General features: G+C 48.3%; 1 long non-coding RNA gene across 1 annotated transcript in view; it reads left to right on the forward strand.

Annotated features, from left to right (window-relative positions):
- The window catches only part of LOC141107211 (uncharacterized), a 30,988-nt gene extending 18,586 nt beyond the window's left edge, over nt 1-12,402 (forward strand). The window contains exons 2-3 of the long non-coding RNA XR_012235818.1: nt 7,985-8,059; nt 11,814-12,402. This is a non-coding gene — a long non-coding RNA (uncharacterized lncRNA). The remainder of the gene's footprint in view (nt 1-7,984; nt 8,060-11,813) is intronic.
- The last annotated feature ends 649 nt before the right edge of the window (nt 12,403-13,051 follow it).

A 13,051-nucleotide genomic window follows, 5' to 3' on the forward strand; every position in this document is an offset into this window, starting at 1 on the left:
CCTGCTATGGCAGAGGACAAACTGGGGGACAAGTGAGTACTACAGCTAGACATACAGTACATTGTTTTTACTTATCTTACTACAGACATTTATATAGCACGGATAATTTATACAGTGTTTTACATTTTGTACATTCACGTCAGTCTGTGCCCTAAGGAGCTTACAATCTAAATTTCTTTTCATACATGCATACACACACTAGTGCAATTTGCAATTTAGGCTGCAGCCAGTTATCCTGTCAGCACATCTTTGGAGTGTGGGAGGAAACCCACACAAACCCAGAGATAGAATATCTTTCCCCTTCATTGCTCTACCTGCTTGTGGTTATTTCAAATCTAATTACTAGTTTTCACCTGCAGTCAATCATTAATCACTTAAAGTGGAGTTCCACCCAAAAGTGGAACTTCCACTCATTAGATTCCTCCCCCCCTCCGGTGACACAGTTGGCACCTTTCAGGGGGGAGGGGGGTACAGATACCTGTATATTACAGGTATCTGTACCCACTTCCGGCATAGATAGCCGCAGAATCTGCGGGTATTTACGCCACATCCTGTTCCCCCCCCGCTGCCTGCTGGGAAACACACGGGTCCCAGAGGCAGCAGGGACCATCCGTATTGCGCTGCGCGACTCGCGCATGCGCAGTAGGGAACCGGGAAGTGAAGCCGCACGGCTTCACTTCCTGATTCCCTTACCGAAGATGGAGGCGGCAGCACCCGAGGACGAAGAGACGCTTCGGCCTCGGGTGCCGACATCGCAGGCGCCCTGGACAGGTAAGTGTCCATGTTTTAAAAGTCAGCAGCTGCAGTATTTGTAGCTGCTGACTTTTAAAAAATTTTTTTTTAGGTGCCACTCCGCTTTAAAGACTGCTCATCGCATATATACTGCGGCAGGGAGGCTCTATTGCGTGAAACAACCTAACTGTACGTAGGGTTGCCACCTCATCCCTTTAAACCCGAACACATAAGAATTACACAGGTTCTGAGGCTAATTAAATGCAGATAAGGCAACAAGTGAGTTTAATTACCACCTTAATCAGCCACAGAACCTGTGTAATTAATATGTGTTCAGGTTTAAAGGGATGAGGTGGCAATTCTACCTGCACGTCATTTTGTGCAATAGATACTGTGGGCGCATGTGCCCGCTGCACGGAGGGAGAGCCAATCAGCGATGTCCGTCGGTAAACCGCAATAGCTCCACAGAGAGGCAGAACGGTGATCTGCTTTTGTAAACAAGGCAGAATCCCCGTTCTGACAGGGAAAGTACACAGTTAGAAAACACTCCCAGGGAACACACTTAACGCTTTGATCACCCCTGATGTTAACCCCTTCCCTGCCAGTGTCATTTATACAGTAACAGTGCATTTTTTTTTAGCACTAATCACTGTATTGGTGTCGCTGGTCCCCAAACAGTGTCAGATTTGTCCGCAATGTTGCAGTCCCGCTAAAATTCGCCGATCGCCGCCATTACCAGTAAAAACAATAAAACAATTAAGTCTCTAAATCTATCCCGTAGTTTGTAGACACGATAACTTTTGTGAAAACCAATCAATATACGCTTATTGGGATTTTTTTTACCAAAAATATGTAGAAGAATACATATTGGTTTAAATTGAGATTTTTTTTATTTAATTTTTTTGGATATGTATTATAGCAGAAAGTAACAACAATCGTTTTTTTTTTTTCAAAATTATCAATCTTTTTTTGTTTATAGTGCAAAAAATAAAAACCGCAGAGGTGATCAAATACCACCAAAAGAAAGCACTATTTGTAGGAAAAAAAGGACGTACATTTTATTTGGATATGGCGCCGCACGACCATGCAATTGTTAAAGTAACGCAGTACTGTATTGCAAAAAAATGGCCTGGTCATTAAGGGGGTAAAACCTTCCGCGGCTGAAGTGGTCAACCTGTGCAGTGCCATGCTTGATGCCTCATGCTTGAACACAAACAAAAATTGCTGACAAAGGAATGTGGACTTTTACTCTACTATAGGATATGCATACAGGACAACAAATGACACTATGCAACTGCTGATCAATGCACTTCCTATGCAGGTGTTAATGATAAATCTTATTTTATTAGAATAACGGAAAATTGTATACTAACCTTTCCGTAATTTTCCTTTCCTGTCGCATCTTCATGGCAGCATACACGTTGGGTTGTGACTCCGCCTCCACAACCTGATAGGACCACATAGCTATAAATTAGAGAGTAGACACCTGCCCCAGTATTCTCTGTAAATATATACACATGTCACCTCAGAGGGTGGGTGATTGTATGCTGCCATGAAGATGCGACAGGAAAGGAAAATTATGGAAAGGCGAGTATACAATTTTCCGTTTTCCTGTCGCATCATGGCAGCATACACGTTGGGGAGTAACTCGCCAAACTGGGTGGGAATGCAAAAAAAATCAAATTTATTGACAAGGAACAGAAGAATTGGCCTGTATGACGGCCCTCCCAAATTCAACTGCTGCTAAGCGTGCAGCATCTATTTTATAATGGGAAATGAAGGTGTTTCTCGAAGACCAAGTGGCCACTCTACAAATGGTTTCCGCTGAAACTTTACAGTAAGCTGCCCATGAAGTAGCCATTGCCCTGGTGGAATGCGCTCTAAGATCTTCCGGAATTTGCAAGGTGCTTAAGGAGTAGGCCTTCTTGATAGCTTTCACGAGCCATGAGGCGATGGTACGGGCAGAAGCTGCCTGGCCCTTCCTGAACCCATGTGGGATGACTAAAAGGTTCTCGCATCTCCTGAAAGACTCGGTCACCGAGAGGTAATGCAGAATGTTGCCCCTAACATCCAGGGGATGAGGAACGCCCTGATCTGTGCTCAAAACCGGGAGGTCAATCTCCTGGTTAAAGTGGAATGCAGAGGAGACCTTTGGGATAAATTTGTCTGAAGGTTTCAGGGTTAGCCTGTCTGGGTAAACCATCAGGTATGGTTCCTTGATCAGTAAAGCTTGCATTTCCGAGACCCTTTTCGCTGAAGTGATGGCAATTAGGAATGATACTTTACAAGTCAGGTCCCAGAGGGAGGTATCTTCAAGAGGGGAAAACGGTTCACCGGATAGAATTTCTAGGACAGTTGATAGATCCCATGTTGGGAATAAAGGCTTCCTGGGAGGCCTTAGCTTCAGGCATGCTTTCTGGAATTGAACTACAAGAGGATTAAGTGCCCTAACCCCTGTCAGAGCAGAGATGGCAGAGACTTGGACTTTCAGGGTGCTGGATCTAAGGCCTTTGTCTAGGCCTGACTGTAGGAACTCAAGCACTTGTATTGCTGATGGGGAAGAAGGGTCCCAACCTTGTCCCTGAGCAAAGGAAGAGAACTTCCCCCAGACTCTCTCGTAGGTGTTATTCGTGGAAGATTTCCTGGCTAGAAGCAGGGTTTCGACCACCTTCTGTGAACAGCCTTGATCTAGGAACCTAGACCTTTCAGTCTCCAGGCCGCTAGGTGCAATCTCTCTGGATTCGGATGTAGTAGCTGGCCCTGGGTTAGTAGATCCGTTGTCACCGGAAGAGGAATTGGATCCGCTGTGCTCAGTTGCAGGAGGGTGGTGAACCAAGGCCTCCGTGGCCAGAAGGGAATCACGGCCAGGACTAGAGCTGCTGAGTGTTTGAGCCTCAGAAGGAACTTGGCTATCAGTGGGGTTGGTGGAAAAATGTAACCTAGGCAAAAGTTCCAGGTATGCTGGAGACAATCCGTTCCCTCCGCTGAGGGGAAGGGGTTCCTCGACAGAAACCTTTGACATTTCCTGTTCTCTGGTGTTGCTGCGAGGTCTATGTCTGGATGACCCCATGTCTGGCATAAGAGGGCGAAGGCCTGCGGGCTTAGACACCACTCGTTGTTGGAAACGAATGTCCTGCTGAGAGAGTCCGCCAGTTTGTTCTGAATTCCCGGAATATAGGCCGCCTTCAGGTCCTGCAGGTTCAGTTGAGCCCATCGCATCACCGGACCAACTTCCCGCATCATGGAGATGCTCTTGGTACCCCCCTGCCTGTTGATGTAGGCCACAGCCACTCGGTTGTCCATTTGGATGAGGACCTGTTTCCCTCTCAGAAGAGAGCTGAACGCCAAGAGGGCTTGGAAGGCTGCCTTCATCTCTAAGACGTTTGACACAACATCCCTGGTTTTGAAGTGCCAGCGGCCCTGAGCTGCATAATGTAGGTAGTGTGCCCCCCATCCTTCCAGACTGGCGTCCGACGTTACTACCTCCTGATGGAGAATGACTATCTGTTTGCATCTGCTGAGGTTGCTGGGGTGAGTCCACCACCGTAGAGATAATCTGGCCTCTTCTGAGATGCGAATCGATTGGGACATGGACCATCCGTCCCACTGACACAGGAAGAAGGCTTGCAGAGGTCTGGTATTCCATTGCGCCCATCTGACCATTGGAATGGTTGCTGATAAGGACCCCAGCAGGCTGAGGTATGCTCTGGCCGGTAAGTATGATGCTGGAACCACATCTTTCACTTTCTGAATTAGTAGGGACAACTTCTCCCTTGGCAGTTCTACCGTGTTGGCTCGGGTGTCTAGTTCGGCTCCCAGGAAGACCTTCCTCTGGGTAGGCTGAATGTTGCTCTTCTGCCAGTTGATTATCCAACCCAGACTCGTTAGGGTGGAAACTAAGATCTCGCGATGTTGCACGAGTGATTCCTGGCTGTTTGAGAGGAGAAGAATGTTGTCCAGGTAATGGTGGACCCTTAGACCCTTCTCCCTCAAAGAGGCTATTACTGGAAGCAGAACCTTTGTAAACGTTCTGGGGGCCGTAGAGATCCCGAAAGGGAGGCTTCGAAATTGAAAGTGTTCCTGGCCCACCGAGAATCGCAGGAACTTTTGGAATGCCACGTGAATTGGTATGTGTAGGTAGGCATCCTGGAGATCTATGGAGAGCATCCAGTCTCCCAAGTTTATGGCCTGAAGGATAGACTGCAGGCTTTCCATCCTGAACGACTCCACTCTGATGGACTTGTTGAGTTTCTTCAGGTCTAGAACCGGCCGAAAGTCCCCTGACTTCTTTTTGACGAGGAATAGTGGAGAATAGAATCCTCTGCCTCGTTGTGTTGGCGGGACCTCTGCTATCGCTCGTTTTTGAAGAAGTTCTAGGACATAAGTTAGAAGGGACAACCTTTTCTCCCCGGGAGGAGGAATATGGGTTGGGCAGAAATGATCTCTTGGGGGTCGATTTTTGAAGGCCCATCTGTGGCCGAAACTGACGGTGGCCAGGGTCCAGGTATCGTGTATGGTTCCCGCCCAGACCAGCTTGAAACTGGAAAGCCTTGCTCCTACTACTGCTGGCCGGACGGGCGCACCTTCAAAAAGGCTTCTGGTCACTGGGAGCGGGAGTCTTAGGCTTTTGGAATTTCATAAAAGAAGTTTGAGGGTTCTTCCAGTTCCTTCGGTACTCCTTCCCTGGTCTGTACGCTTTCGCGTCTCTATACCTTTCTGGGAGATTCCGCTTGAAAGGAGGAGGTCTCTGTTTGGGCCTCCTATCTGAGGGAATGAGCCCGGATTTTCCACCAGTTACCTTGGAGATGGCCGTATCCAACTTTGTTCCAAAAAGGTGCTCACCGTCAAATGGAATACGGCACCAGTTAGACTTGGATGCCGGATCCGCCGTCCAGGGCTTCAGCCACAAAGCTCTTCTGGCCATCACTGAGGCCAACATAGACTTTGAAGCAGACCTGATAGTGTCAACTGAGGCCTCAGCCATGCAATCACCAGCCAAGCTTAACTCTTGTAAAGCCTTCACTATTTTCTCTTGGTCTGCCCCCTCTAATACCAGCTTTTCCGTGTTTGAAGACCAACTCGAGATGGCCCTTCCTACTGCCGCGAGTGCTATCGCAGGCCTGCATGCGCCTCCGGCCGTAAGGTAAGCCCGCTTAAGATCCGCGTCGATCTTTCGGTCAAGAACGTCTCTAAACGTAACCGCATCTTCTAGCGGGAGGGTAACATGCCTGGCGAGGCGCATTAAAGATGCGTCCACTACCGGAGGGGATACCAGAGGGTTCACTTTAGGCTCCTTGAGTGGGTACAGCTTCTGGAGTCTGTTGTTCAGACTAGATTTCTTCTCCGGTCTCTGCCACTCTTCTTTGATTAAATCTTCCAGCTCATCGATGAACGGAAAAGTTTCTGGTTCCTTTTTAAGCTGAGGAAAATATTTTCTCTGCTTTGGCTGGACTTCCTGGGGTTCCTCCCATCCTATTGCCTCCTTGACCGATTTAACAAACGGTTCTATAAGGCCAAAGTTGAATCCGGCCGACACCTCCAGGCCTTCATTATCAGATAGGGAGTCTTGCTCCTTTGATGTGCTGGCCCGGGCTGGAGAGGTAATGGTGGAGAGATCCACATCTGGTATTGAGGCCTGAGGGGCTGAGTCCCCGACTTCTGAGGCCCTCTCTCTTGTGGCCTCTTCTAGGCATCTCTGACAAACCAGCTTATCCGGAAGAGCCGCTGTACCACAAATCCAGCATGCGTTCCCGGCGGGACAGGAATGGCGTGCAGGGGAGCGGTGCCTGCGTGAGGACGACCTTCTGTGGCGGGATCGACCATGCCGAGAATGTGATCTGGAGCAGCTTCTTCTGCGGCTTCCTCTTGAGCGGCTTCTCCTATGGTAGGAGCGGCTCCGTCTATGTCTGGAGCGACTTCTCCTGCGTGAGGACTCTCTATGTCTTGACGCAGACGTTCCTGAGGACCTGGTAGGGCTGACCAATTTAGGTAGCGTTAGAAGTGCTCTCTTTTTCAATCTTCGCTACTTACCCTCTTCTTCCCCCCCTTACCTAGTAGGCTGGCGGTGATCTGCTGGGGCAGCGGTCTCCATGGTAAGTGGGTTGGAAACCTGCAAGGAAAAGACAGCAGCAAATGTAGAAACTGACCCAGCCTGGACAGGAGGGGGGGGAGGGGAAGACCCACCTTTGTAGAGCGTTTTTCTTTGCTATGGATCGCAGAGCAGGCGTCTGTAGCATGCAGCAACCATTAGCAGCCTCCACAGCAATGCTGTGGTTTTTAAATCTGCCGCCATTGGCGTCGGACGCCCGCGCATGCGCAGTAGCGCCGCGAGGCGCCCGGCGCCATCTTGGAGACTGGCAAATAGCCTAGAAGCGCCCAAAGAGCCGTACTGCGCATGCGCGAGGACGCCGAGAACGCTCGGCGGTCCCCCCACAGCACTGCATGGACCACAGAGCCCAGCAGAACACCCACGGTATGTCAAAGAGAGGGGGGGGAGAAAGAGGGGGGGGGAATGGAGACCGCTGCACACAATGAAGCCTGTTTAAGGCTTACTTTCTGAGGCCATACAGATGGTTCCCTGGCCAATCCTCCAGCAAGCCTGTTTAAGGCTTTTGCGGGCTGTTGCACTTGAAGCCTGTTTAAGGCTTGTCTTCTGGCAAACAGTTTGAGTTTGAGATGAGTGCCCCTGAGACCACCAGAGTGGGGCTCCTTCCATTTAGCTCGTTTAGAGGCTGTACAAGAAGGACTTCCACCCAGGAGAGGCTAGAACCTGGCTGGGGCGAAGCGGTAAGGGGGTGCTGATCCGTGCGTCCTGACAGGTGAGGAAAAATAAGAGAATACTGGGGCAGGTGTCTACTCTCTAATTTATAGCTATGTGGTCCTATCAGGTTGTGGAGGCGGAGTCACAACCCAACGTGTATGCTGCCATGATGCGACAGGAAATATATTTGTATGTATGTATGTATGTATGTATGTATGTATGTATGTATACATACATACACATATATATATATATATATATATATATATATATATATATATATATATATATATATATATATATATATATATATATATAGTTTCATGAGGTGTTGTACTTTTTTTTTAAAGTGGTGTTAAACCCTAAAGCAAAAATGTTTTAATTTGCGGCTTACCAATTTTTTAATGTGGTGGCTGCATTCTTTTTTTTTTCTTCTTTTTCACCTGAAAAATCTGCCATTAAGTCTGTTGTTTTTTAAACTTCCTTTAACAGACCAAGCTGTTCAGACAAAGGAGCAGTTAGAGGGTTGAGACAAATCATTTACCACTGAGAGGGGTGCTTACAATGGTAAGTTTTTAATTATCTATGTTAAACCTTTATCCAAAAAGGATAAAACTGCAACTGTTATAAAGTGTTAGCTGGAGTTCAGCTTCAATTTTAGCCAACTGTATCTAAATCTTCTAGTCTAACTACTTCCACCCCAGGCTTGCAATGCTGCAGTCCAAAGGTGTCTGCTTTACTATTTCATCCAGAATGCAGACACCCTTGGGCAGGAAGTGTGTTACTGGCAGGATCACCAGCATACTGTACCTCCCAACATTTTGAGATGAGAATGAGGGACACCTACTAGCAAACGTATGTAGGCATCGGACACGCCCCCTGCCACACCCCCTTAAAAGGAGAATTAACCAAAAAAAAGTTAATTATATCCACAAGGCATTTTTTTTTTACCACTACTATTCATTTATATTGGCATTTAAAATTTACAAATGCAGCAATTTAGAATTTGGATGAAAGGTTTAGCACTGGGAAACACTTTTTGAAAGATAAAAAGTGCATTTTATATACAACTATATATATCAGACCAAAATGAGGGACAAATGAGGGGGAAAGAGGGACAGAGGGACATTGCTCCAAATCAGGGACAGTCCCTCGAAATCAGGGACAGTTGGGAGCTATGCACCAGGTGAAATAAAGAAGAAAAAGCATAAAAATGAAAACTAATGCAGCCACCGCATCTAAGGACTGGTAAGCTGCAATATATGAACTTTTTGTTTTTCAGTTTAATACGACTTTCATATTTACACTTTCATAGAGGCTGGATGGTGTCGCTCTCACTATACTTCCTGTGCGGCAACTATAGGAGCTGAGTCTCTTATACACGGAGGTTGTACTGTTGTTTGTCCACCCCTTCCTCTCTCCTGGCCCTTTCACAGAATGCTTTGTATTGGCCTCAGTGAGCCTGAAATATAGCAAGAGCTTGTAAGGCCTCTATGTAATAGCATAGTGCAGGTGGCAGGTCCTCCTTATGGCAATATCAGAAGTATATTAGACTCTTACACCTCTCCCTGCACTGAGGCCAAACAGATCCAGTACAGGCAGAACTCAATCTGCTCCTCTCCTGGGCCCAGCTGGCCAGGATCTGTCACCTGTAAGACCCCTTTCACACCAAGGGCGTATTGCAGGCGCTATAGCGTTAAAAATAGCGCCTGCAATCGGCCCTCAAACAGCTGCTCCATTGTCTGCAGTGTGAAAGCCGGAGGGCTTTCACACCGATACGCTGCGCTGGCAGGACGGGAAAAAAAGTCCTGCCAGCAGCTTCTTTTGAGCGGTGAAGGAGCGGTGTGTTTACCGCTCCTCCACCACTGCTCCCCATTGAAATCAATTGGGCAGCGCTGGGATACCGCTGGCAAAGCGCCGCTATTGCGGTGCATTGCGGGCGGTTTTAACCCCTTCTCGGCCGCTAGCGGATGTAAAAGCGCCCCGCTAGCGGCCTAAATACGCCGCTAATCCGACAGTAAAACGCCGCTAAAAATACCGCTGACGCTGAGGGCGGCCCGGTGTGAAAGGGCTCTTAGAGTGCTCTGAGCAGAGGTTCACTGTACACAGGGCCGGTGCAAGGCTATTTTGCACCCTAGGCAGGACCAGCTATGTCTCCCCTCCCTCCCCAAAAAAAAAAAACACAGGTCACTGCGCTATGGGTGAGCAGGGACTTAGGTAGAAGTGCACCTGCATCTGTGGTGTCACTGAAAGAAAGAAAGCCCCAGCTTTGGTGGTTTCACTGGAAGGACAAATATCCTTCTGTCCGTGTTGTCACTGGAAGAAAAAAATTGTCCCTGCGCCCATATGTGACGTGCACCAGGAAATTTAAGCGGGTGGGGTGGTAGGAAGCTGGCAGTTGGGTGCAGGGTGGGATGAAGATGACAGGGGGTGGGGTGGTAGGATGCCAGGCACTGGGGGATTTTCATGAGGATGGAGATAAAGATGATACTGAGTGAGGTAGTAGGAAGCTGACACGGATACATGGGGGATGAAGATGACGGGGGCTACAGGGGGATGAAGATGACAGGGGGTGGGGTGGTAGAAAGCTGACAGGGGAGATAAAGATGACAGGGGGTGTGGTAATAGGAAGCTGACAGGGGAGATAAAGATGACAGGGGGTGGGGTGGTAGAAAGCTGACAGGGGAGATAAAGATGACAGGGGGTGTGGTAATAAGAAGCTGACAGGGGAGATAAAGATGACAGGGGGTGGGGTGGTAGGAAGCTGACAGGGGAGATAAAGATGACAGGGGGTGGGGTGGTAGGAAGCTGACAGGGGGGATGAGAAGCTGACAGGGGGGATGAAGATGACAGAGGGTGGGTTGGTAGGAAGCTGACAGGGGAGATAAAGACGACAGGGGGTGGGGTGGTAGGAAGCTGACAGGGGGGATGAGAAGCTGACAGGGGGGATGAAGATGACAGAGGGTGGGGTGGTAGGAAGCTGACAGGGGAGATAAAGACGACAGGGGGTGGGGTGGTAGGAAGCTGACAGGGGGGATGAGAAGCTGACAGGGGGGATGAAGGTGACAGGGGGTGGGATGGTAGGAAGCTGACAGGGGAGATAAAGATGACAGGGGGTGGGGTGGTAAGAAGCTGACGGGGGGATGAAGATGACAGGGGGTGGGTAGTAGGAAGCTGACAGGGGGGATAAAGATGACAGGGGGTGGGGTGGTAAGAAGCTGACAGGGGGGATGAAGGTGACAGGGGGTGTGGTAATAGGAAGCTAACAGGGGAGATAAAGATGACAGGGGGTGGGGTGGTAGGAAGCTGACAGGGGGGATGAAGATGACAGGGGGTGGGGTGGTAGGATGCTGACAGGGGGGATGAAGATGACAGGGGGTGGGGTGGTAAGAAGCTGACGGGGGGGTAAAGATGACAGGGGGTGGGTGGTAGGAAGCTGACAGGGGGATGAAGATGACAGGGGGGATGAAGATGACAGGGGGTGGGGTGGTAGGAAGCTGACAGGGGGATGAAGATGACAGTGGGGTACCGGGGAGATGATGATAAAAAGTAGGATGATAGGACTCAGAGGTCGGGTGGTGGGATACCAGGAACAGGGGGATGAAGAGGAGCATGATGATGACGGGGGGACAGTAGGTGACATCATATCATCAGGGCTGTGTGTGTGTGAGGTCACGGGTGGATGTTGGGGGTGCCCTCGGTCAGGGAGTGACGTCACGGCCACAGGATGCTGTCAGTGTCGGGCAGCAACACCATCATGCTGTACCTTGAGACTCTGGCAGACTGGCTCCCTGATGATCGCTACTCCTGCTCTGGCAGGTCTTCCACTATGGCCGTCCATCCTGGAGAGATCAGGGAGCTGCTCAGCCACAGCGGTCATTATCAGCGCTCTGCACATGGTAGGAGATCCACAAAACACGGGAGGAGCCGGGGGAGGGGAGCACATGGATCCACCTACTGAGCCAACAACTGGTGGATTGAGGTTGTTACAATCTCCCAGCGCCTCCTCCTCTTCCTCCACAGGACTGGACGGCGGCAGCTTGCGCCCTGAATGGACTACTACTGTCACACATCCAGATAGCGGACGTGGCTGCGCCCTAGGCGGCTGCCTAGCGGTAGCGCTGGCCCTGACTCTACGGAGAAGAGATCAGGCATCTGACTTCTCCTCTGTAGTACCCAATGGTCATCCTGGAGGTAAAGCCCACAGTCTGCTGATAAAATGGAAATCAAACTCATGGCTACTCTTCATCTCACTGACACCAACAAAGGGGGCACTTTTCATCTCTGTTTGTTACTTTGCTTGTATTTTTTTTTTTTGCAGAAAATCCTTGGCAAAATGTTTTCAGTAACAACACTTCTGTTTATCTGTGGAATTCTCTTTGGCCTTTCCCAATGCCAATCAAGAGAATGGGAAAAGTTTAAAACAAAGCATCTCACCACTCAAAGTGTCGCTGCATTCAACTGCAACAGAACCATGAACGATCCTTTATATACTCCAGATGGGCAGTGCAAGCCGGTCAATACCTTCATCCATTCCACCACTGGACCAATCAAGGAGATCTGCAGAGGAGTCACTGGTAGTGTAGAAAGTGGCCAAGAATTTCCTTTAACTACTTGCAGAAGAACCATCAGGTGCAAATATTCTCAAAGAAATAAAAACGATTACATATGTATCCAATGCAGAAATAGCTATCCTGTTCACTTTGTTAAAATAGGAAAGTGCAAATAAGGAAAAGATTTTATTTTTTCCTTTTGCTTTACTGCATCCTTTGCTTTTATAAAAGCATGACAGTCATTTTGCCTACTAAATCCTATATCTAAGCTCATAAAGTCAGGGGATTCAGTCTGACTGCCATTTTCCCTTATGCACCGATTGTTTCTCATTACATGACAATCTGTACAATAAAGAAGCTTTACTCTCTTTCACATTGTGTTTTTTTTTCAGTTGTGTAATCTGCCTTTTAAACCCCAAGCACACTTATTAAATAGACAAAAATATATATTCTTTATTCAATAAAGAGCTCTTATGCTTAACTGCTGTAACCCATGGCAGCCAATCAGAATCCATGTACTGGTCTGACTTCATCAGAATTGATTCTGATAGGCTCCCTGGTTACTGCATGTAAAGTGGAACTAAATCCACCAATTTAAGGGCCAGTTCATATCATATGCAGTCTAGTGCGTTTTTGATCTGCATTAAAAATGCATGGAAAGTAGGTTATATGGTTTCCAATGGCATAGTTCACACCAGTGCAGTCAGTTCCAGGGCTTTTCATTTCCAGGAAAAAAAAGCAGAACATGCTGCATTTTTCCTGCACTGAAACGCAGTACAACGCATCAAAAATGCACTGAAACACATCAAAACTGGACCCTAGAAAGAAGAAAAAAAAGCACCTGGAAAGCATCTGGAAACACATAAAAAATGCACCAAAAAATGCACCAGAACGCATCAAAAATGTGTTAAAATTGTGCATATAGAAACGCATCTGGATTGGATCTGGAGTGCATTTTTGTGGTGTGAACTGGTCCTAACTGTTTTTGTTACATTCAAGCCATGCC

The sequence above is a fragment of the Aquarana catesbeiana genome, linkage group LG09 (assembly GCF_042186555.1).
Source record: "Aquarana catesbeiana isolate 2022-GZ linkage group LG09, ASM4218655v1, whole genome shotgun sequence".
NCBI lineage: Eukaryota > Metazoa > Chordata > Amphibia > Anura > Ranidae > Aquarana > Aquarana catesbeiana.